Source organism: Magnolia sinica, chromosome 7 (assembly GCF_029962835.1).
Source record: "Magnolia sinica isolate HGM2019 chromosome 7, MsV1, whole genome shotgun sequence".
NCBI lineage: Eukaryota > Viridiplantae > Streptophyta > Magnoliopsida > Magnoliales > Magnoliaceae > Magnolia > Magnolia sinica.
Window position 1 is genome coordinate 60049217 of NC_080579.1, and position 23906 is coordinate 60073122.

Consider the following 23906-nt stretch of genomic DNA (forward strand, 5'->3'; position numbering starts at 1 on the left):
GGATGAAATACATACATCATGGTGGGCTCACATAGCACCAACCACCAGCCACCTAGTTGGTAGCATGGGAGCAGCCCATTCGTTGCATGAAATCTGCGTCCTCTCCGCCCCGCCCTAGATAGTTCGGAAGCCGTTTGGCTGGGGTACCACTCACCAGCAATGTAGCTGCTATGTTGGCATCATTAAATTCCTTGGGTTTCATCATGAGGTATGAGTTATATCCAAACTGTCCAATTACTTAATGAGTTCATCGTAAGGCTTTAGTTGAAAAGTAAGACAGATCCAAAAATCAAGTAAACCACACTGTAAAAAGCAGGGGATTGAACACCTGCCATTGAAACCCTCCAAGGGTCATAAAAATTTTGAATCAATATGATATTTGTTTTTCTCTTCATCTAGGTCTTTGTGACCTTATGAACAGATTGGATGGAAAGTAAACATTACACATTTTTTAGATCAAGACCTGGAATAATCTCTCTAAATATATGAATGATGTAGATATGATAAATATATCATTATGGAGCCACGTAACTTTCAGATTTGTTCAAGAAAAGCCAAATGTGTGTATCTCCTTTGGACTGTTCGTACAACTCGGAACTTGAGGAGCGTCAGCAGTCGGAAGATGGAAACGGATTCCCCTGCCACTAGCGAGGTCAGTGCTCCATAGGCCCACCATGATATATGTGTTTCATCCATGCGTTTATATATATATTTTAGATAATTTTAACGTATGAGCCCAAAAATCAGATATATCTTAATCTCGAATAGACCACATTACATTATAGGAACAGTAGTGATTAATCATAGACTATTAAAAACTTTTTAGGGCTGTAAAAGTTTTGAATCAAATAATATATATATATATATATATATATATCCTTCATCTAGGTCTGTATGACTTGATCAACATATTGGATGTCAAATAAACAGTATAGTAGGCCTTATGAGGATTTTAATGGCGAATATCCAATCACTATTGTTTTCCTATGGTGTATCCGTTTCGTTTTTATATCAAGCCCTAAAATGATCTCTACAAATGGATGAATGGGATGGATAAAAGACACACTTCACAATGGGGCCCCCAGATGACCGACTACCGGTCACCGGGCAAATGGTAGCGGAGGAGCCAACCTGTCAATACCTTTCCGGCGATACCTCCCTCTCTCTCTCACTCTCTCTCTCTCTCTCTCTTGAAATTGTTCCCATCAAAACCCCTCTCTCGTTCCCTCCCTCTCCCTCTCCCTTTCAATCTCTGTGGAGTGATGCCAGTGGTGTGTCTATCTAACTAGTGATGCATCTACCTGACCAGTGATGCGTCTATTTGACTAGTGGTGCATTCCCTCTCTCTCCCTCTCTGCCATTTTGATTTCGATTTTTGAGGCTTATTTGGGCCATCTGGACCTTTGTCGTGCTCGGCTCCACAGTGGATGAAGTATGCCTCAAATCATCAAATCCAACACTTAAATCCATGGCTTCACCATGTTTTAAGCAATGCTAGGGCCAGGATAACATTTTAGCCTCTTTGGAGGTTTTTGAATTTTTGGGGCTCTTTTGTTGTGGTTTCTCGAAGAGAGGTCAGATCCGCTGTAACTCTTTGCAGGTTGAGCTTAGCCCAGAACAAGATGTATAGAGCCCACCATGATGTGTGTATGACATCCAATCCGTTTTCATGTGCACCCTCAAGTTATCCAGGTGTCCAGAAATCAGGCTGATCGAAAAGTCAAGTGAGCCACACTGTGAAATCATGTTTATGACCTCTAAGTCACACGCTGATGCTCGCCTAAGTCTTGTAATGGCTGGTTTTTTAGGGGGCTATCTTTTGAATGGATTAGATGGCATATGGAAAAAACATAGTGGGCCTCACTGGTGAGCATCCCCAAGGGTGCTATTGACTGTCATATTATTAAGTTCATCTTTGGCTTTTGTTTTCTTAAATTTGGATGCTTTAAATATCTTCAAGGAATACATATGAAGCTTCAAATCACTAGCTTAGACCTCTTGTTCTTCAACTAGAGCATCTTAGACTATTGACAGACTGTTATCTTAGGAAATAATCATGTGGGTAGTAATGGGCCTTGTTATTTGTATAGTGTAGACGCCCTACCCAGGCTAACATCTTATAAAGGTAAGGACAATTCGGACCATGATCAATAACCCAAACCCCAAAACCTAATCAAAATCCTAATCCGAGCCTAAAACCCTAATCCAAACCCTAACTCGAACCCAAAACCCCACAACCTGACTTAAAACCCATTAGAGCCAGATCAACATGAAATACACCCAGTCAAGCCAAAAAACCCGAAAAGAAGATCATCGGATGAACCAGTGCACCAAATAAGGCCCACACGCTCGAACCCGACCTGGGCTGTAGTTTGACTACCGCCTGTGGTACTCTAATTACCGCTGCTCGCGGGGCGCATGTTTCCTCTGAGAAACAGCAGTCACATCGTCCAAAAGTCGACTTTCTTTCAGAATTACCCCTCTAGCCTACCCTATTTACCCTTTTATCAATGTCACGTGGCATTTCTCTACCACTCACAAACTGCCACATCAGCTTTTACCGCTCATAAACCCTACAATTACCATAAAACTATTGGAGAAGGCTATAAATAGCCCTCTCCTCTTTTCATTTTTGCAACAACAATAACTTCCACTATTTAAGGGAGAGAAAGAGAGGGAGAGTGAGGGTGAGAGAGAGCTCTCAAGCATCCAAGATCAATTTTTTTTAGCCATCTCTTAGCATCCTGCTAACCTTCTCGATCCCAAGTCTAGCCCGGATTGATCATAGTACAACCCATGTCTTAGCCCACTTAAGTTTAAGCCAAAGATCTTTTCATTTTATATACAAGTATTCATCATGACATATATTCCCCTCTCAAACCCCATGCTTCTTTAGATCTCTAATGAACATATGCTCTGTGACTTGTCGTACATCGGATCCTGTCACATCAAAAATTCCTAGTGATCTAGTCCACCTTTCTTTACCTTTTTGCATGAACATCATCACATCCACCTTCTAGACACATTTTTGGACGCATGCTCTGTGGTCTGTCAAAATCTTGGATCTTGCCGCATCAAAAATCTACATATGTCTAGTCTTACCTCAACCACATCATTCATCTCTTGAGATTTCCGTACCACACCAAGTAGAGACCGTACATTTGTACAGGCAAAGAGGGTGCCTAACACCTTCCCTCTTTGTAACTGAGGTCCCTTAACCATAATCCCGGATCGTAGACCAGGAGTCAATCTAAGGTAGGAGAGTCTTTGGATTTCTCCAACCTTACATATTTCGTAAGTTCAAGCCAATTGCGGGATTTTGAGATTAATTGGCTAGTGGTGACTCCAACATTCACAAATCAACCTACTAACCCCCACCTTTCACACCAAAAATATTTAAATCAGCGTGGGGTGCCAATTTTCAATATTCACAGAATGACAACTCCACTGGGGAATTTTGTTAGCTCCCACTAGCCGAGACCCGATTCGAAAGTGTGTGGCACTTTAATCTCAAAGGATATCATCACTGCATTCATACCAAAAAAATCAGTCTTTTACTTACACTTGTTTTGAGCATCAATCCGAGTTATGACTACTCGATCTCGAGCAACCTTGGTTACCCATGAAGAAGAGCCAGTAGCTCCGCCAACTTCAAAAGCATCAGTATCAGAACCAACACCTGTACCAGCACCGACAGCTCAAACAGATTCGCCAGTCACTACAGCCTTGAATGAGATGTCTCAGAACTTCAAGGCATTACTGGAGTTGTTACTTTGCTTGGTATCAAGCGCCATATTAAACACACAGGCAACGCAACCTAGTATCCAAAATAGCATAATCCCACAAACTCCTTTTGCTTTCTCCCTCATTCCTCAAGCTAATCCTGTTCTCCCTCTTCCAGAGGAGTCAACATAGCCACAACAACAACCAACAAATGGGAGCAATCCTAATACACATCACTACTCAACACATCACAACAATCAGGTTACAACACAAGTTCTCCCTAATGAGAATCAGAGACAAGAACTGGTGGATGCCCACGAAGGGGGTCGATTTCGAGTCCAACATACTCCCCCTTATGGGAGTAACATTCCGTAATTGACAAATACCCTGAGTGGGAGCCATTTTCGTACATCACACCCTCCCCTAAAAGAGAGTGGAGTTCAATTTCAGCTACCTTCCGCCACCGGGAGTCCATCTTCTCTCTAACAACCCCCCATTCTTGAAAATCAAAGGGTCAAAAAACTTGACTCTTATGAGGAGGAAGCAGCACAAGCCCTACAACAAGGCAAAAGATATACGCAACCCCACAAATCTGAAATGGATTAAATGCAGGAACAGCTGCAAATGGTACAAAATCAACTACAGAGGCAGCAAGGAGTGGATCTCCCATCCACTAAGTTCAAAGATTTATGTCCCTTTCTAGATGCTTAGGTGCCTTCAAACTTCGAGGTACCAAAATTCAAAAGATACGATGGTAGTGGATGTCCTACAACATATCTAAAAGCTTTTTATGGGGAACTCATTACAATAGCCGAGAATGATGGAGCCTTAATATGGCTTTTCCAAAAATTCCTTAAGGGCGATGCCCTGGACTGGTATACTTTATTAGACAACCATCATATTAGGACTTGGGAGAGACTCTCCCAAGCATTCATTGACAGATTTTCCTATAATCTAAACATGGCTCCGAGAAGAGCCGATCTGGATGCCTTGAGACAAAAAAGCGACGAATCATTGTCAGCGTATGTGGGACAATGACGGGCCATGGCAGCCCGAATAAGAAGCCCCATTGATAATGAGGAACAAATATCCGTGATTGTCCATTCGGTGAATCTAAACATCTCAGGATACTTGATCTCATACCCATAGATAAACTTCTCCCAATACATCTGAGCTGGAGAGCAGGTAAAAGCTGGGATAAGAGTCGGAACCATTTCACCATGGCTACATTAGGCCCCCTCAATCAAAAGAAACAAAGTCATGGGAAAACCCATTGGATATGTGAATGGAAATGGCACTGCTCTCGTGCAACATACCACCAAAGTCAACAATATCATCACCACTACTTAAGGCAACCAGTACACTCTGCCACCGGAGCTGCAGCAAAACAAGTAATACCAACCAGAGCAAATCCAATAGGGGTATTAGGTGCAGGTGCCTCAACCGCAACCACAACAGCATAAGGGAAATGCACAAAATTCATACAGGCAAGCTATGTTGGGTAGGAAGTTCATCCCGCTCGCACAAACGTATAGGTAGGTCCTGATAATGTTGATGCAAAGGCAACTCCTAATGCAACTCCAACCGTGACTTCTGCAATCCCCTACCACTAGGATACAATGAAAATTAATATTGCACATATCCAATCTCCTGGTCATCTAACAGATTGTTGTTTTGCCTTGAAACACGTAGTCCAAGATCTGATCGAAAGTCAGAAAATTGTGATCAACCCACAGGCCGACAGCACCACTCAAGCCATCATTCTTTAGAATCCCTCGCCATCACATCAAGCAGGACCCAACATATTTGACACCTCTACCGTCAACAACATTGAGAAAGAGCGTCCCACATATTCCTCCTCACATCATTCCATAGAAGTAATCATGCCTGATACAGCAAATTGGACATGGGGATACTGACAGCCGCCTCTGCCTAGGCCATAAGTATTCCTCAAGGCAGTACCAACAACACCACCTCTCATCCTTGATGCAACACCAATAGCACCACCTCTCATCCTCAAGGCAGCACCAACAACACCACCTCTCATCTAAAGGGCATCAACAACACCCACTAGGTCACATTCTTAGCTCTCTCTCTCTCCAACAGGCATGTCCAGCCCCATCCCCGGCATATCCAAATAGGTCAAATTCTGAACCCCTCATTCTTCTAATAGGCCTCCCTTATCTAGCCCCACTAACCTTACAAGGGGCACCCTCGGTCCAATCCCTAAGTTTCCTAATGCCTCACCAACAGGAACATGCCCAAAGGATCCCTCCTTCACAGATTACACATCAAGAGGAGAAAAATTCCACTGTCAAATCCTGCCAGGATTCAGTTATAGTCCAAGAGAAATCATGAAGTCCACCATAAACGGTTCCGGTAACGAATCCGCCGCCTTAGGATTTGATGATATACCTAGAAGGGAGGATGTTTCCCTCCTATAACACGAGAGCAGTCCCAAGGCACTATTCAAAGTGTGCTGAAGTGGGCAACAATGGTAGGTATTTCAGGAGAGACAATCAGAACCCAAAAGAAACCTGGGGAAATTTATTAGGAACAACCCACAAAACTGATGTTGCCTATGACATCGCAGCTTAGTTCAAATCCATTCCTGCATAAATTTCCATCTGGGAACTTTTGTGTACGTCCAGATCGCATCAAGAAATCTTTACATAAACTTTGAATGATGTACATATCTCTCCTTACGTACCTTCTGAAATGGTGGTAAGCATGATCGGACAACTCCTCACACCGCGAGCTATCACTTTCTCTGAGGATTAATTGCCACCTGAAGGTCACAAACATGGGCGCTCACTCAATATAGGCGTTCGTTATAGGAATTTTAAAATACCACTCGTACTCATTGACAATGGATCAAGCCTAAATGTTTACCCTTTAAGGATTGCCGAATGTTTAAAGATCAAACCATCTTCTTTCAGGCCCAGCACCATGAGTGTCAGAGCCTTCAATAATTCCCGAAGGCAAGTAGAGGCATAAATAGACATTGAATTACAAATCGGACCAGACATGACTCTTGTCACGTGTCAGATCATTAACATTCATGCCTCATTCAACCTTCTGTTGGGACGGCCATGGCTCCATGCTGTTGGAGCCATCGCATCTACTCTCCATCAAAGGGTTAAATTCCCTTTAAGAAATCGGATCATCTCAGTGCTGGCCGAACCAGAAATCATCCTACTGGTGGTAGTCAATACCCTAAAAACTGATATTCCAGTGATTGACATCCAACATATGGAGAGCGACATACCATATTATAGTTTCGAGTTCAAAATTGTGAACTCCATTGTCAACCCCTACCCACTCGCAGTCGAATATGTCATCCCTCTTATTGAACGGCTAATCTCAAAATACCGTATTGAGTTCTATGAGAAAGGTATGGTAGTAAAGCCAGCTTGGGCCAATGTGCAAAGACAGGGACTGAGGTATCAACCAACACCGGAAGATGAGGCCACAAGGTCAAAAAAGAGCCAACTGTTCAAGTGCACACTCATCAAGTTTGTTAAGGCCGGAACAGTCTGTGGTGACATGATGATCTCTCTTGAGGACCACCTCCAGTAGCTCAAATTAACAGAACATTCCAGCCAGGAATCCATTTAGCTGCCAATACGATGGGATAAGATCATCACGGCATCAAAAGCACACTCAATTCCAAGGGCAGAACCCCCGGACCTATCACATGAAGCTGGGGGCACGGAGGCAGGGCCACCCATAGAGGATCCAGGACTAGGAGTGCCCATTATAAGTCACCCAGGCAAGAGCGGGGAGTCACCCATCCTCACCAACAGTCAAGGGGAAACACCCCCACCAACAGCACAACAGTACAAGGGGCAGAAGCAACCCATCCATTAGATCGAGAAAGGGAAGTGGCCTTCTCTTGACTGGACAGACATCAATATCACACCAAAATGTGGACCTGATGAGTCTGAAGAACTCCAACTTCTGAGTGAAGAGATTAAATCGAACTCAGACTCTGAACCCGGTCCCACAGACATCATGGTCATCGGGACGGCTGACTCATAGGAAAAAACAGAGCAGAACAGTAGGGGTAAAGAACCACGCTGGATAGCTACCCCTCTGACGATCGAATCAGCTAGTAAGCCACCCATGGATGCCAGCCTTAAAAAAAACGCCAATGTAAATAGTAGTTGGTACCCCAAATCAGGACAGGATTAATCATGGTTTGTAATATCGTCTTATTCGGGATCCTTCGGTGATATAAAAAATTCAGAAAACATTCAAAACACAAAAACATCAAATATTTCTCAAAATCACAAAACATTAGAAAATCTTCAAAAATAAAAAAATATCAGAAAATCTTTCAAAATTCATTGTTCCAAACACTCCACACGAAGCAGTAGAGTTCGAGGTCGACTCATATGATTTCGATCTAGAGTTGGACTTCGAGCTCATGGGTTTGAATGAAGCTTAGGATGAGGGAAATAATGATACAACTCTTGAACTTGAGGATTCTCTCGAAAGGTTCGAAACAAAGGCCAACGTTGTAGCAGATGATTTCGAAGTTGTGAACTTGGGATCACAGGAACTCCTTAGAGAGACGCACATCGGTAGATCACTCTCTCCGGAATACAAGCTGAAGATGATGGAATTCTTGAGACCAAGTTGGCCAATTTTACCTTTTCTTACGAAGATATACCAGGGCTTGATGAAGATCTGGTGGTACATCGCTTGCCAACAAAGCCAGACATGAAGCCTATCAAGCAGACGCTATGGAGAATGAAGCCAGAATGGGCCTTGAAGGTCTGTGATGAAGTCATTAAGCAGTACAATGAGGGATTCTTGGTATTCTCTAACTACCCAGCTTGGCTTGCATATATTGTACCAATTCCAAAGAAAGACAGCAAAGTCAGGATGTACAACGACTTTAGGGACCTTAACAAAGCAAGTCCTAAAGATGATTTCACTCTGCCTTATATCGGCACGTTGGTAGATAATACTGCTGGACACAAGATCTTCTTCTTCATGGACGGCTTCTCTAGCTATAATCAGATCAAGATGTCCGTCGAAGATTGTGAAAAGACTTCTTTTATCACACCATGGGGAACTTTCTGCTATGGGTTTATGCCCTTCGGGCTGAAGAATGCGGGAGCCACATATCAGCGAGCCATGACTGCCTTGTTCCACGACATGATAAACAAGGAAATGGAAGTCTATGTGGATGACATGATTGTGAAGTCTCACACGATTGAAGGACATTTTAAAGACCTCAAGAAGCTCTTCAACAGGTTAGAAAAGTTCAAGCTCCTCCTTAACCGGCAAAAATGTGTCTTCGGCGTAACCGGAGGCAAGTTATTAGGTTTCATCGTCAGCGAAGATGGCATCCGAGTGGACGAGACCAAAACCAAAGCAATCATCGAGATGCTGCTGCTCAGTACCGAAAAAGAGATTTGGGGTTTCCTCGGAAGGATCCAGTACATCAGCTAATTCGTCTCACAACTCACGCCCATCTGTGAGCCCATATTCAAGCTTCCAAGGAAGAATTCGGCAAAGGAATAGAACGACAACTGTCAAACGGCTTTCGAAAAGATCAAGAAGTATCCGTTAAACCCTTTAGTGCTCAAGCCACCTATCATAGGTAGGCCCCTTCTGCTGTACTCTGTTGCAGCAAAAGCAATCAGATGCGTCCTCGGCCAACACGACGATACAGAGAGAAAGGAGCAAGTGATCTACTATCTAAGCCGACAGTTCACAAGCTATGAAGCCAAATACTTCAGCTTAGAGAAAATGTGTCTCACGCAACGCAATGGTTACGACAATACAAGATCGCTCACCCAATCCTTCTGCTTGCTTACATGAACCCGTTGATGTACTTATTTGAGAAACCGGCGCTAATGGGTAGGATTACAAAATGGCAACTACTGCTTTCCAAGTTTGACATCACCTATGTTGCTTAGAAAGCAATCAAGGGGCAAACACTAACTAACCATTTAACAGCACACTCTCTACCAGATTACCAACCATTGAATACCTTCTTCCCTGACGAGGACATCCTCCTAATCGAGGAAGAAGAAGAAAGAAAGGCAGGAGAGTGGACACTCTAATTCGACAGAGCTACGAATTCAAAAGGGAGTGGGGTAGGAGCAATACTCTACTCTCTCGATGATGTCCCAATTTCCATATCCAGGAGATTGATGTTCCAATGCACCAACAACGTGGATAAATATGAAGCATGTATCGTTGGTCTAAGAGAAGCCATAATCCCTAACATGAAAGAGCTACGAGTCTTTGGAGACTCACAACTCATCATCAATCAGACGAATGACGACTGGAAGACCAAGGATGAAAAGCTGATCCCGTATCACGTCTATCTAGAGAATCTAACCAAGGAGTTTGAAGAGATCACATTCTCTCACCTGCCCCTAGCTAAGAACCAATTCGGGGATGCTCTGGTTACCATTTCCTCGACACTGGAAATCCCAAAAGGAGTTGTTGAATGAGAACTCACCATCGAACTCCAGGAAGAACCCGCGTTCTACCTATAGATTGACGAAGCCATAACGTCTCCGAATGATCAGCCATGGTACACAGACATCAAGGAGTATCTCGAGCATCAATAGTACCCAGAAGGAGCGATGTTAACTGATCATCGCACCATCCAACGGTTAGCGGCCCAGTCACGATCACCGAGGGCATCCTCTACAAGTGATCCTTCAATTAAGTCCTCTGTTGCATGGATGAAACAGAAGCAGCATAGATCATGTCGAAAATCTACGAAGGACCATGAGGCCCACACATGAACGAACATATGATGGCAAAGAAGATCCTACGGCTTAGTTACTATTAGCTAATGATGGAGACAGATTGCTGCAAACATGTCAGGAAATGCTTCAAGTGTCAGGAACATGTGAACCGGATCCATGTGCTTGCTTTCAAACTCTACAACTTGACAACACCATGGCCCTTCTCTATATGGGGACTTGACATCATCGGCAAGGTCAACCCCAAAGCTTTAAACGGGCATGAGTACATCCTGGTGGCAGTAGATTACTTCAGCAAATGGATAGAGGTAGCATCCTACACCACCATCGCAGCATTTCACATAATAAAGTTTATGCAGAACAACATCATCAGCCGGTACAGGGTTCCTCATGCCATTATTATAGACAACGAGACTCCATTCGTCAATAAAAGGATGGACGATTTCCTTGATAAATTCAAGATTCAATGTCATCGGTGAAGCCCCTACCGTCCTTAAATGAATGGTGGGGTTAAAGCTGCAAACAAGACTATCATCCACATACTAGAGAAAATGATCAAAACGTATCGCAACAGGTCAGAAATGCTCCCATATGCACTCTGGGCTTATCGGACGTCTGTACAGTTTGCTACAGGCATAACTCCATATGAACTCATATATGGAATAGAAGCAGTGGTACCAGTTGAAATCGAAATCCCATCACTCCTGAGTATTGCTAGAGAGAAAAGTCGAGTGGCAACAAGCAAGATACGATCAACTGCATCTGATTGAAAAAAAGTGCATGCGTACGTTAAGTCACTTGCAATGCTACTAAATAAAGATCGCCCAGGCTTACAATAAGAGGGTCCGAAAAAGAAGTTTCAAAGTGGGTGACATGGTTATGAAGCGTATCTTATTGCCACACTTGCAAGATCCTAGAGGAAAGTTCAAACCCTCATGGGATGAACCGCTAATCATTCAGGAGGTACTTCCAAGAGGCGCTCTTCGGCTCATCAGTTTAAGAGGAAAAAATCTTCCTGAGCCCATCAACTCCGACAATGTGAAGATCTATCACGGGTAACTATACCTAACCTTGTTAATGATTACAATCGCAAAGTTGTACCGATCAACCCCCAACCCGGCTCACCAATCTGAGAGGAGAAGATCTTCCTGAGCCCATCAATGACTACAATTGCAAAGCTGTGATCAACAAAAAAAGAGTACCCATCACTTCTCCCATAGAAAATACCAAAAAAAGGAAAAAAAGAGAGAAAAGATATATATATATATATATATGTCATTTCTCCCATAAAAAAAAAAAAAGAGGAAAAAATACCACAACAAGAAGAAGAAACAAAGAAAAAGAATAAGAGAAAAAAGGAAATGACAGAAAATCTCGTCTAAATCAATTCGGCTATTCTTTCCTCGCTTAAGGTGCGGACTTTAAGTGTATAGGTTATGGTTTTCAAGGCTTTCAATCCCGAGTTAGTGATTTATTCTTGTTATGGATGAGATTTCACATGTCAAATGTTATGTTTACATTGCTTTCCGATATGCATGTGCTATATTGAGATTTGTGTATTCTAAGTGTATTTATAAAGTACCGTATACGTATAAAATACGCACTTGTGCTTGCCATGATTATTGGTCATGTATGTATGCTAGATGCATGTATGACAACTCCTTGGTAAAGGGAATTGTCTAAGTGCATGTATTCCAACATACGTCATGTATGTTATTCCTTGTATGCTAAGTGTTTGTAGAAATGCATGAATGACCTAAGTGTAACTGATTACACTAAATGCAGGCGTTGAGAAGTGATTCTCAATACTTCTATGGATGCGCATGATTTCCCTTATGCATTTACATTCCAAGTTATTTAAATTCAAGCATTCCTATGCTTACATTTATGTTAAGTTGATATTCTTCGATGTGTATGCACCATGATTTGAGTGGTTGTTCCATTCTTGTTTGACATTCCATATGAATATCTGTAGTAGTGTAGGATATTTGGGACTATGCCTTAGTCCAGGAAATCGGTAATTGACCCTATATTCGTGGTTGAGATTGCTTTCGCCACGTAGGACGTATTAGACGAACCCGAGCCGTATTAGAGTTGGCGGCAGTGGTTTGGCCACGCGGAGTGTTTGCGCACTCTATGTCGTTCAATTCAACGTGCGCTCGTGCTAGTCGAGTTCGTCAACTAACCCGATTGTCCAGTGTATGTTAACCATGTATGGACGCCATTGCTTGAATCTAGGTACCGAACTTACCGGTGAAATCCTAATAACCATGGTACGATCCGCTAAGACTCATGAGCGGACATGGTGGTATGGGACACCGTGGTCGAGCCGTCGGCCTACGCGGGTGACGAGCCTCCCGTAGTGACCGGTGAGCAACTTAACTCGTGAGCCGATTATGGTGGTATGGGACACTATATTCGTCTTTGTCGGCCTACATTGATTGGTGACGAGCCCTTTGTAGTGACCTCGAGCATACCTGGATACCGCAAGGAGGTGACGAGCCGATCTGTGGTAGTAAGGGCATGAAAGGCGTGCATTGATTGGTGCGAGCCCTTTGCTACGACCTCAACTATATGATCGTATGAGATGTCTAGGATTGACGACCCTAGTATGGATCACGGTTTGGATGGTGATATGAGGAAGGTATCTTAGCTTCCCAATCCTGATGTATGAATTGGACTAATAACAACTTGGTAATCATATCCATGCACCGCATTTGCATGTGCTTTGTAGATGTGGCGCACTTTGAGGCGATGTCATGCGTAACGTAAGATGAAGACGCTGAGGGTGTACGCGTGAGGGCACGCATCATATTGCATTCATACTGCATTAACAAGAGTACTTAGGATTTATTTAATTGTCCTGCTTTATCATTCCTGTTTGATTGAACTGATTACATGTTAACCAAGGCCTTATTGTTCCACCGAGTTGATCACTCACTCCCACGTTTCGGGACGGTGTTTTAACCACCAGACTCTGTCTTAGGCCCCGATGTTGCAGATGTGGATGCGACGTCGAGGCAGAGCTGGATGACGACGAGGCTGCCTTCTCCTATATGCAGTTTTCAGACGGGTTCTAGTGAGCCTCGGTCTGTTGCGCGGGATCTATGGGATTACTATTTTGGGAACTGAAATGATGTAACTTGTACTTATAATTTTGATAAATAACACTTTTACACGATCTGGTTGTATATGTAATTCAGGGACTTACACTTGTACACATATTTTACTATAAGTCTTCCGCTTGCTTTATTCACTTATCCCTGAATCATATCTGCGTTTTGGCTTAATCTATCCCATGTTTATGTGCTAATACAGTCAACATACATCATTCATTAATTATGTTGCATAAGTGATGTTTTGGAACTCGGGAGCTGAGTTATGCTCGACCCCCGAATTTCAGGGCGTTACATGCCCCGAGCTAAGAACCAATTTGGGGATGCTCTAGTTACCATTTCCTCGACACTGGAAATCCCAAAAGGAGTTGTTGAATGGGAACTCACCATCGAACTCCAGGAAGAACCCGCGTTCTACCTATAGATTGACGAAGCCGTAACGTCTCCGAATGATCAGCCATGGTACACAGACATTAAGGAGTATCTCGAGCATTAATAGTACCCAAAAGGAGCGATGTTAACTGATCGTCGCACCATCCAACGGTTAGCGGCCTAGTTCACGATCACCGAGGGCATCCTCTACAAGTGATCCTTCAATTAAGTCCTCTGTTGCGTGGATGAAACAGAAGCAGCACAGATCATGTCGAAAATCTACGAAGGACTATGAGGCCCACACATGAACGAACATATGATGACAAAGAAGATCCTACGGCTTAGTTACTATTAGCTAATGATGGAGACAGATTGCTGCAAACACGTCAGGAAATGCTTCAAGTGTTAGGAACATGTGAACCGGATCCATGTGCTTGCTTTCAAACTCTACAACTTGACAACACCATGGCCCTTCTCTATATGGGGACTTGACATCAACGGCAAGGTCAACCCCAAAGCTTTAAACGGGCATGAATACATCCTGGTGGCAGTAGATTACTTCAGCAAATGGATAGAGGTAGCATCCTACACCACCATCGCAGCATTTCACGTAATAAAGTTTATGCAGAACAACATCATCAGCCGGTACAGGGTTCCTCATGCCATTATTACAGACAACGAGACTCCATTCGTCAATAAAAGGATGGACGATTTCCTTAATAAATTCAAGATTCAATGTCATCGGTGAAGCCCCTACCGTCCTTAAATGAATGGTGGGGTTAAAGCTGCAAACAAGACTATCATCCGCATACTAGAGAAAATGATCAAAACGTATCGCAACTGGTCGAAAATGCTCCCATATGCACTTTTGGCTTATCGGACATCTGTACAGTTTGCTACAGGCGTAACTCCATATGAACTCATATATGGAATAGAAGCAGTGGTACCAGTTGAAATCGAAATCCCATCACTCCTGAGTATTGCTAGAGAGAAAAGTCGAGTGGCAACAAGCAAGATACGATCAACTGCATCTGATAGAAAAAAAAATGCATGCGTACGTTAAGTCACTTGCAATGCTACTAAAGAAAGATCGCCCAGGCTTACAATAAGAGGGTCCGAAAAAGAAGTTTCAAAGTGGGTGACATGGTTATGAAGCGTATCATATTACCACACTTGCCAGATCCCAGAGGAAAGTTCAAACCCTCATGGGATGAACCGCTAATCATTCAGGAGGTACTTCCAAGAGGCGCTCTTCGGCTCATCAGTTTGAGAGGAAAAAATCTTCCTGAGCCCATCAACTCCGACAATGTGAAGATCTATCATGGGTAACTATACATAACCTTGTTAATTATTACAATCGCAAAGTTGTACCGATCACCCCCCCCCCCCCCCCCAACCAAAATAAATAAAAAAAAGAGAGGAGAAAAGCACCGTTTTCGTCAAAAACAAAAAATATACTCACCACTTCCCCCACTAAAATGTACCCATCACTTCTCCCATACCAATATATATATATATATATATATATATATATATATATATATATATATATATATATATATATATATATGTCATTGACAATGTCAGTCTATCACACACAACAAGATCAAAGAAAAAGAAGAAGAGAAAAAGGGAAACGACAGAAAATCTCAAAAAGAAGACAATAAAGGAGAAGAAAATAAGATCATCATCCCCAAATAATCCAACTGACATAAAACGGCTTACGATTGTGATCAAAGACAAGGACAGGAGGGTAATGAATTGGTCGACTATGAAGGAAATCTCTCCATCTCTTTCGACACTTCAACAAAAAAAAGAAGAGAAAAGAATGCCTAAGCAAAAAGGGTGAGTTGAAAACCTGAAAGGGCAACTTGAGTAAAAATAGCAGGCATGTGGTGGACTTGGTGAAAACCTGAAAAAGTGCCAAGGGTAAAAACAGTACAGTTGCTAAGGGATAGGCAAGAACAAAGACCCGAGACGTAGTGAAAATTTGAAAGGACGCTACGGGAAAAAATGATAGGAAAAGCCAGTCATAGTGAAAACCTGAAAGGATGCTATAGGCCAAAATGGTTAACAAATAAAAACAAATATATATATATATAAGTGCGGGTATAGAAGAAGTCGAGGCAGCAAGCGTAACAACGAGATACAAGGAAATGACTAACTTCGAATCAGTATTCTATCAGATTCTACTCAAATCCAAAGGACAGGATCTTGGACACACTCTCAGGAAACCAAGATCTCTAGTACACAACCCAGACGACTGAATGCAACATGGGCCGAGTCCAATGTTCTGATCCCAATCGTCCAAAGAACGAATCCAAACCTAAGCTAACATTCACAAGTTTTGGCGCGCACAAAAATATCCTTTCCTGTCACAAGTCTTTGACATCACTTGCTTCTTTTACTTGCAAAAACAAAAATAAGAAAACAAATATATATATATATATATACATATACATATACATACATATATATATATATATATATATATATATATATATATATAATATCCATCCATACAGGAGAAGCAGCTGGTCAAAATCAGGGATCCCAGGTAAGCTCCTATCCCTCATACACCAAAAATTTTTGCCTGAGTCGCTCTACCTCCATGTGCAGATAGAAGACATCATCCCTCTCCAGGCGATGCGTAACAAGCATGCCCTCATTATACCACCTCCCCACTGCCAGCGGGCGGGCCATATCCTCATAGGAATGATGAAGAAAGGCAATCTCGGATATAGGATGGCTATGCGTCGTGAGCAGAAACGATGGATCAATGAACGACCATTCCTCGAAAGCCTCCAACAAATCATCAACACATGAGGAGGATGAAGCAGTATTGCCAACCATGTCTCAATCATCGGCCTCATCCGCCAAGTGCTAACCCGAGACCTAATGATAAAGCGATTGCTCCGTTACCCATCGCTGGTATGATACTGTCGCTAAGGGCGAAGCCTAAGACTCGAACTCCAGAGCCGTTGCATCCAAAGAGCCCTACAAGGAAATCTAGACTCGTTGATACAGAGCAATCAATCCAGAAGGAAGAGGAGCATGTCCAAATCCAGAAAAGACGAGGTCAGGAACATCCTGCCAAAAGCCAAACTGCCGAAGAAAACGAGTAGGATGATAAGAGCAGTATCCTCAGAGGCCTAGCAACAACAAAGGAGTGTGAGCTGCACTACAAATTAAAGGCTTACAGCGGAGCCATGGAGCCTCCCAGCTAATCTCCCATCCTCGGAGTTGGGAGAGCATGCAATGGTAAAGTGACTTAGTGGCCTCCGCACTAAGGGGAAGGCCATCAAGCAATAGAGACAGCATATCATCACGACGGGAGTCAGGCCACAAAAGCAGAGGGGTCATATAAAGGTGCTCCCACAGCCATACCTGGAGAAAGGCACAAGTCGAGCTCAAGTTGCAAGCAGATAACAAAGCAGAGGAAAGAAAAGAGGACGAAAGCAAGAAGTACCTGAAGGAATAAACAGCAGCCCCGAAGAATGCGGGTATGACTGAGTGAGCACTCAGTCAAACCCAAAAAGACCTCCGCTAGCACCACAGAGACAACGCTCCGATGGCCTAGAACGCGATGGAAGATATCAAGCAAAACCACCAGAGATGACTGTCGCCAACATGAAAAGAACAACTGCGCCAAGACACAGAAGATCAGTGCATTCAAGCACTGAAGCTGGCGGTGAGATCCTGGAACCCCTCGAGCCGTCGAACAACGGTCATATAAAACCTCGGGTGAAAACTCATCAACTCTACTCTCTAAAGTGGGAAATGCGGCTGAAAATCCAAACTATGGGCCTAGATAAGCAGGACGAACTAGCTCGGATGAAGGAATGTAAGGCTCCCGAGTGAGAGGAAGACCAAGTAAGCTCGCGAACTCCTCTAAAGATGGGCCCAGCTCCAAATCATTGAAGGAAAACAAGTTCAATGCTAAAACCTAATCATATGAAGCTGCACTCAACAATCGTCAATTTATGTGAACTCTGTGGAAGTGAAGAACCTCTCGGAAGCCCAAGGAGCCTAACTCGAAGATCTCGGACTTAGTCAAGCTCTCGATCCAGATGTGTAACCTCTCAGAACATATGCCACGTGGCTGTAGTCAACAAGTCTGAACAGGCATGCCCTCTACAATCTGAAACCCAGGATCATGGGAGAATCATCAAAAATGTGCATGCCCTCATCTAGCAAATCTATCTCGTGGTGTTGAAAAAAGCCTGATCCACCCATTACATATCGAAGAGTACCCTGGAAAGTTGTAAGAGGGGGGCCCAAGCCTCCAACGACTGCCACATCAGGAGCAATCTGAAAAGTATATGCCCTAGGAGCTACAACACTCAAAGTACCCCAGTAGTTGATTGGACCATTACCTTGATCCCTGACAACAATAGCCTGTCCCATCACTACCTCGAAATCCGCATCAAATATCTGACCTGAGCCAGCTACAGGAGATCCATCACCCGCCAAATCCAAACTGCCCGAACCATCAATAGGGGGACCACCACCCGTCCGGGATCCAATCTGCGCCATATACATCGCTCAGGTCCATCAACATAGCATCCTCACCATCCAAGTGTGGCCCGACAAGATCCAGACCATCCACCATCCCTCCAACACCATCCACACTATCCAATGGTCCAACCATCCCAACATCCATAACACCCAATGGCCCACCAAGCATGGAACCATCAAATCCATCCAAACCACCAAACTCATCAAATTCATCAAACCCATCTAATGCATCCAACCCACCTCATGGTTACCATTAATGGTGGTAGGAACCATGCCATAAATGGCATTAACCTCTTTAAAAGAGCCCATCACACCACCACCAACCCCCATCAATCCACCCATAAATGAAGGACCCACCACCCATCTCTCCATCATTCATGTTGGGCCCACCAACATCTCCATCATGACCCGCCATAATAAAGACAAGAGAAGAAGAAGACAAAGGAGAGAAGACAAAAAATGAGGACAAAAAGGAAGAAAAGAGAGCAAAAGGAATGATCAGAGGATCTAAGAAAAAGGAAAAAGGGCTAGGGAAGTTGCTGGAAGTAGACAGAGAAGAAGAGAGTTTGCTGAAAGAAAAGACGGATGGAGCTGGTAATCCAATTACCGCTGGCGGTAATCCGAGTATCGCTGTTAGTCCCTGACATCTCTGCACCACTAATAAGGCTGAACGGGAAGAAAAAAAGTCAGCGGTGGTAGTCCGACTACCGCTCAGGCCCACTTTTCAGTGAGATCAATGTGGGGTCCACTTCAGGGGCCTCAGAACAAGAAATGTTTGCCCAAAAGTGAAAGTGAGATTATAAAAATGATCAAGGACAATCCGAGAAGCAGCATTGAGCAACCAAAATTTCATATACACAGAAGATTATATAGCTGGGGATACGTGATCGCATGATACAATGAAACTAGTCATCATTAGGTATATAGTCGTTTATAGCCTTCTGGCGAACATGTGGCCCTAAAAATCTCCCTCCAGCAAAAGCACACTGCCACCCAGAGCATAAGCAGGCTGCAAGATCGGGCTAATACCGTATAGCTCACACCATGAGCTATACTCCCTTGCCGTATCGACAAAGGCACTGACATCAAGCCCCTCCAAAGCAGCAGTCAACTCCTGCTCGGACACCGTCCTCCAATCCGACGAACCGATTAAAGGGCTAAGCAGAACCAAAGAACTACCAGGCAATGGCTAAAAAAGCCTCTCTCCAAGATACCATTTTGTCATGCTAGGATCTTCCAGGATGCAACGCCGTCGCGAAGCCTGAAAAGCCTCCCGAGCTGCAGGAGTAAGCGTCATGTTTGACCAGAGATATGGCCTGGTGTGAAATTAAAAAAAAAAACTGGGAAATCAAAGAAAAAAAAGGGGGGCAGGAGTAACTAACAAGGGGACAGAGCAATCGCTTACATCATCAGGGATTAGGGCATCGACGTTCGACCTCAATGCGAGGTCAGGGAAACTACACATACAGTTGCAGTTATCTATATACCACAACATTATACGTGAAAAAGGAAGAGAACGGTCGATCAGTGTGGGCGCTAGATGCGAAAAATGGTCAAAGAAGCAAACCTGCACAGGGCTTCAATCGGAAACTACAGGCAATCATCTCAAAGGGAGTGAAAAGATAAAAGGGCTTGATCGTACCTCGATGAACGGATAGAAACCAGTCGAGGACCTGCTAAGGCAGCGACTGGCTTTATCCAACCTCTTGTACAAATGAGCAAGGAGGGTCGCATTCCAATTGTATGACATGGGGAAAGTGACGTCTGCCAAAAGCGACAACAGACGGGAACTCACCAGGTCATTCCCGTAACAAAAAATCATTGCTTCCATGGTATACAATATCATGGCACAGGCCTTCACAACAGTTGTGGCCTTAGTCTCAGGAATGTGCTAGGCAAAATTGGTGGATAGCTAAAGTAGCTTGAACCGATGGTCGAAAAATTCAGGAGGATCTAGCATCATCCTTAGCTGGCTCATCCAATCGTCAGGAGAAGGTATCGGGAGATCATCCTCAAATGGGACAGATCCCCCATCATACCTCAAACCCAACTACATGTGAATGTCGTATGAGGTGATCCCCCATTTCCCAAAGGGCAAATGGAAAGTGTGGGTCTTTACAAGCCATTGCTTCGTCAAGACGGACAAGAGAGACATGTTCGTCTTACTAAGACAAACCTGGAACAAATCAGCAAAAAGTGTGTGCTCTAGTACGTTAAAGAATAGAGGTTGAGGATCATGAAACCAGTTTAGCCAGTGCTTCCTGACTCCACGCCCCCTCAAGATCACAGGAGCACTGCCCTCCCTACCCACATCAGATAAGTGACGGCCCCCCCAAGGAACATAACATGGATCAGCAGACTGACCGGAAGGGTCAGCCTTATTCCTACTACAGTGAGGCATGCTGCACAGGCAAGATTTACAGATAAGTATGCTTCTCGCTACCAAGCCTAAAGCTCAAGTCAATGATCAAAGCCCAAGTCAAGGAGCCCAAGTCAAATGGTCAAAGCCCATGTCAAAGCTCAAGTTAATAGTCAAAGTTGAAGTCAATGGTCAAAGCTCAAGTCAATGGTCAAAGTCAAAAGTCAAAAGTCCAAGTCAATGGTCAAAGTCCAAAGACAAAAGGCCCAAGTCAACGGTTGAGGCCCAAATGTTTAGAGCCCATCCAGGCCCATTTTCAAAAATACATATCTTTAAGGCCCAAGCCCATTTTTAAGAACCTACTTTCAAGAGCCCACTTTTCCAAGGCCCATTCTCTCGACCCATTTGTCCAAAGTCAGGCCCAGTTCCATAAGTCCATATTCTCACAAGCCCATCTCCTAGGCCCACATACCCCAAATTAAGGGTCGGTCCAACTTGACCAAAATCAGGACCATGATTTTAGGCTCGCTTGAGAAACTTCATCCATGCATGGAACCAAAAATCAAGCTAAGGCGAGCTATCCACTCCACAAGGAATGGCCTGCCATCAAGATCCATACCATCAAAGTGCTCAAGTGGCTCCCAAATCACCCATCATACGATCCAGATCATCACAAAAAAAAAAAACCAAATAAAAGAGTGGGGCCCCCTTTTCTTATCACACCCCACTCTAACAAAATAAAAAAATTAAAAAAAAAACAAACAAATAAAAAATACAACTAATTCTTTAGCCCAAACGAATAATCTAGCAAGGTCCGACGGTTAAGATTAGACCAAAATGATCAATGGTCCCGATCATAATTCTCTTTAGGCCCAAATAGGAGATCCAAGGCCACAAATAAACTCCTTCAAACATCTTACAAAGAAAATCTGGTCAAACTCCAAGCAAACACAAGTAAAGTTTATGATCGTCTACCTGAAAAATGAAGAAGGAAGGAAAACAAGGAAAAACTGCAGAGATCAATGTCCAAGAAACTTCCAGGGAGCAAAAATGGTGTCCCTGGATGCCCTTGGAACGAAATCAAATAAGGGAGGAGGCTACACCGGTTGGACCGGCGTCCACCACTAACCAGCAGATAAAGCTAGTGACCGGCGGTAATTGGACTGCCGTCCCTGACCAGAATTACATGGGACAGTGGGCCTGTCTCCTTTGATAAGAAGGGACTCTCAGATCTCCCCTTGGTCCATTGGACAACAACCCAAGAAAAGATAAAAAAGAAAGGGAAAAAAAAGATTCTCCCCTAAAAGTTGTTTCTCATCTCAAAATCTCACGAGAATTTGGGAATCTTGATAAAGTAAAAAGATAAATTGCTGAAAAAAACCAAAAAAAAGAAGGAAAAATATCAAATATATAAATATAATAAAATAAAATGCCCCATTATTTTAGTGGAGGTCATCTGACTATTTGATCTGAACCGTACAATAAAAACCGGACGACTGCACTCACTAGCAAGATCGGACGGATCTTTCAAAAAATCCAAAAATATTTCAAACCATTTGCCACATCAGCTTATCTATGGAGGCAATGCAACTACTAATTTTTGTAAATAAAAACCGAACGACAATGCCCACTCACGAGATCGAACAGATATTTTTCAAAAAATTATATTTTCAAATAAAATCCCCAAAGAGTCTAGCTCCAAAGGGAACAACTTTCAAAGAAAGTTAAAAAAAAAAAAACAAATGCACATAGTGCGCAATACACTGAGGAATCTTCCATATTCTCCAGTTGCGGTCAGTGCAAACAACTAAATAAGATTTGATCTCTCCCGGTTTCCCTGGAGGATGATCGAATCCATACATAATACATGTACAATTGGCCCGATCTCTATATCTGGATAGTCGTACGAATGCTAGTAAAAATGATTGGATCTATCTCAGGAAAGAATAATAAAATTCAAAGTGACAACAATCCATTGTAACCAAATTATCAAAATCATCATACTGCATGACAGAAGATTACCTGCACATACCTAGTCTGAGATGTTCACAAAATTTGATCGAGTCCAAGTCGATGTAGTGAGCTCCCCTAATGGCCACACGAACACGCAGGGCAGCTCACCACTTTGACGATCAAATGGATCGAATACTCCTAGGGTGATTATGTAGCAAAGGGACGATAGACCAAACAGTACAGGAATCCTCGTAAAGCCGCACCAACGCGTAAAGGCCCTACTTTTAGACTTACCCTCTAATGTTATTAACAATCTGACATAAAAGGGTTGTGATTGGTGACTTGTAATGTCGCACTAATACGTAGGGACAATCACAACATTTTCCTCAGCCCTCATGATATGTGTAAGTCATCTCTTTTTCAAATAGTCAGCTGATAATGATACGATGGCAGGCAACAAATTTGAATCACTATCCTTTTTTACCAGAAGGGTGGGGTGTCCACTTGCTTTGACCTTCGGTTGCTCGCAACCTCGGATAAAGAGGGGCATCTGTAGACACCCACTAATGCTAACATCTTGAAAATGTAAGAATAATCCAGACCATGATCAATAACCCAAACCCCAAAACCTAATCAAAACCCTAATCCGAGACTAAAACCCTAATCCAAACCCTAACCTGAACCCAAAACCCCACAACTTAAATTGAAACCCATTAGAGCCAGATCAACATGAAATACACCCTGTCGAGCCAAAAAAACCTGAAAAGAAGACCATCGGACGAACCGATGCACTAAACAAGGCCCACATGCTTGAGCCCAGCCCGGGCGGTAGTCTGACTACTGTCGGCGGTACTCCAACTACCACCGCTTGCCGGGTGCGTGTCCTCTGAGAAACAACTGTCACAGCGTTCAAAAATTAACTTTCTTTCAGAATTACCCCTCCAGCCGACCCTATTTATCCTTTTACCAACCCCAAAAGGTAATGAGAGTGCGCCATGTGGCGTTTCTCTCTCCTCAACTACTCACAAACTGCCACATCAGCTTTTACCCCTCATAAACCCTACAATTACCATAAAACCATTGGAGAAGGCTATAAATAGTCCTCTCCTCTTTGATTTTTATAACAAC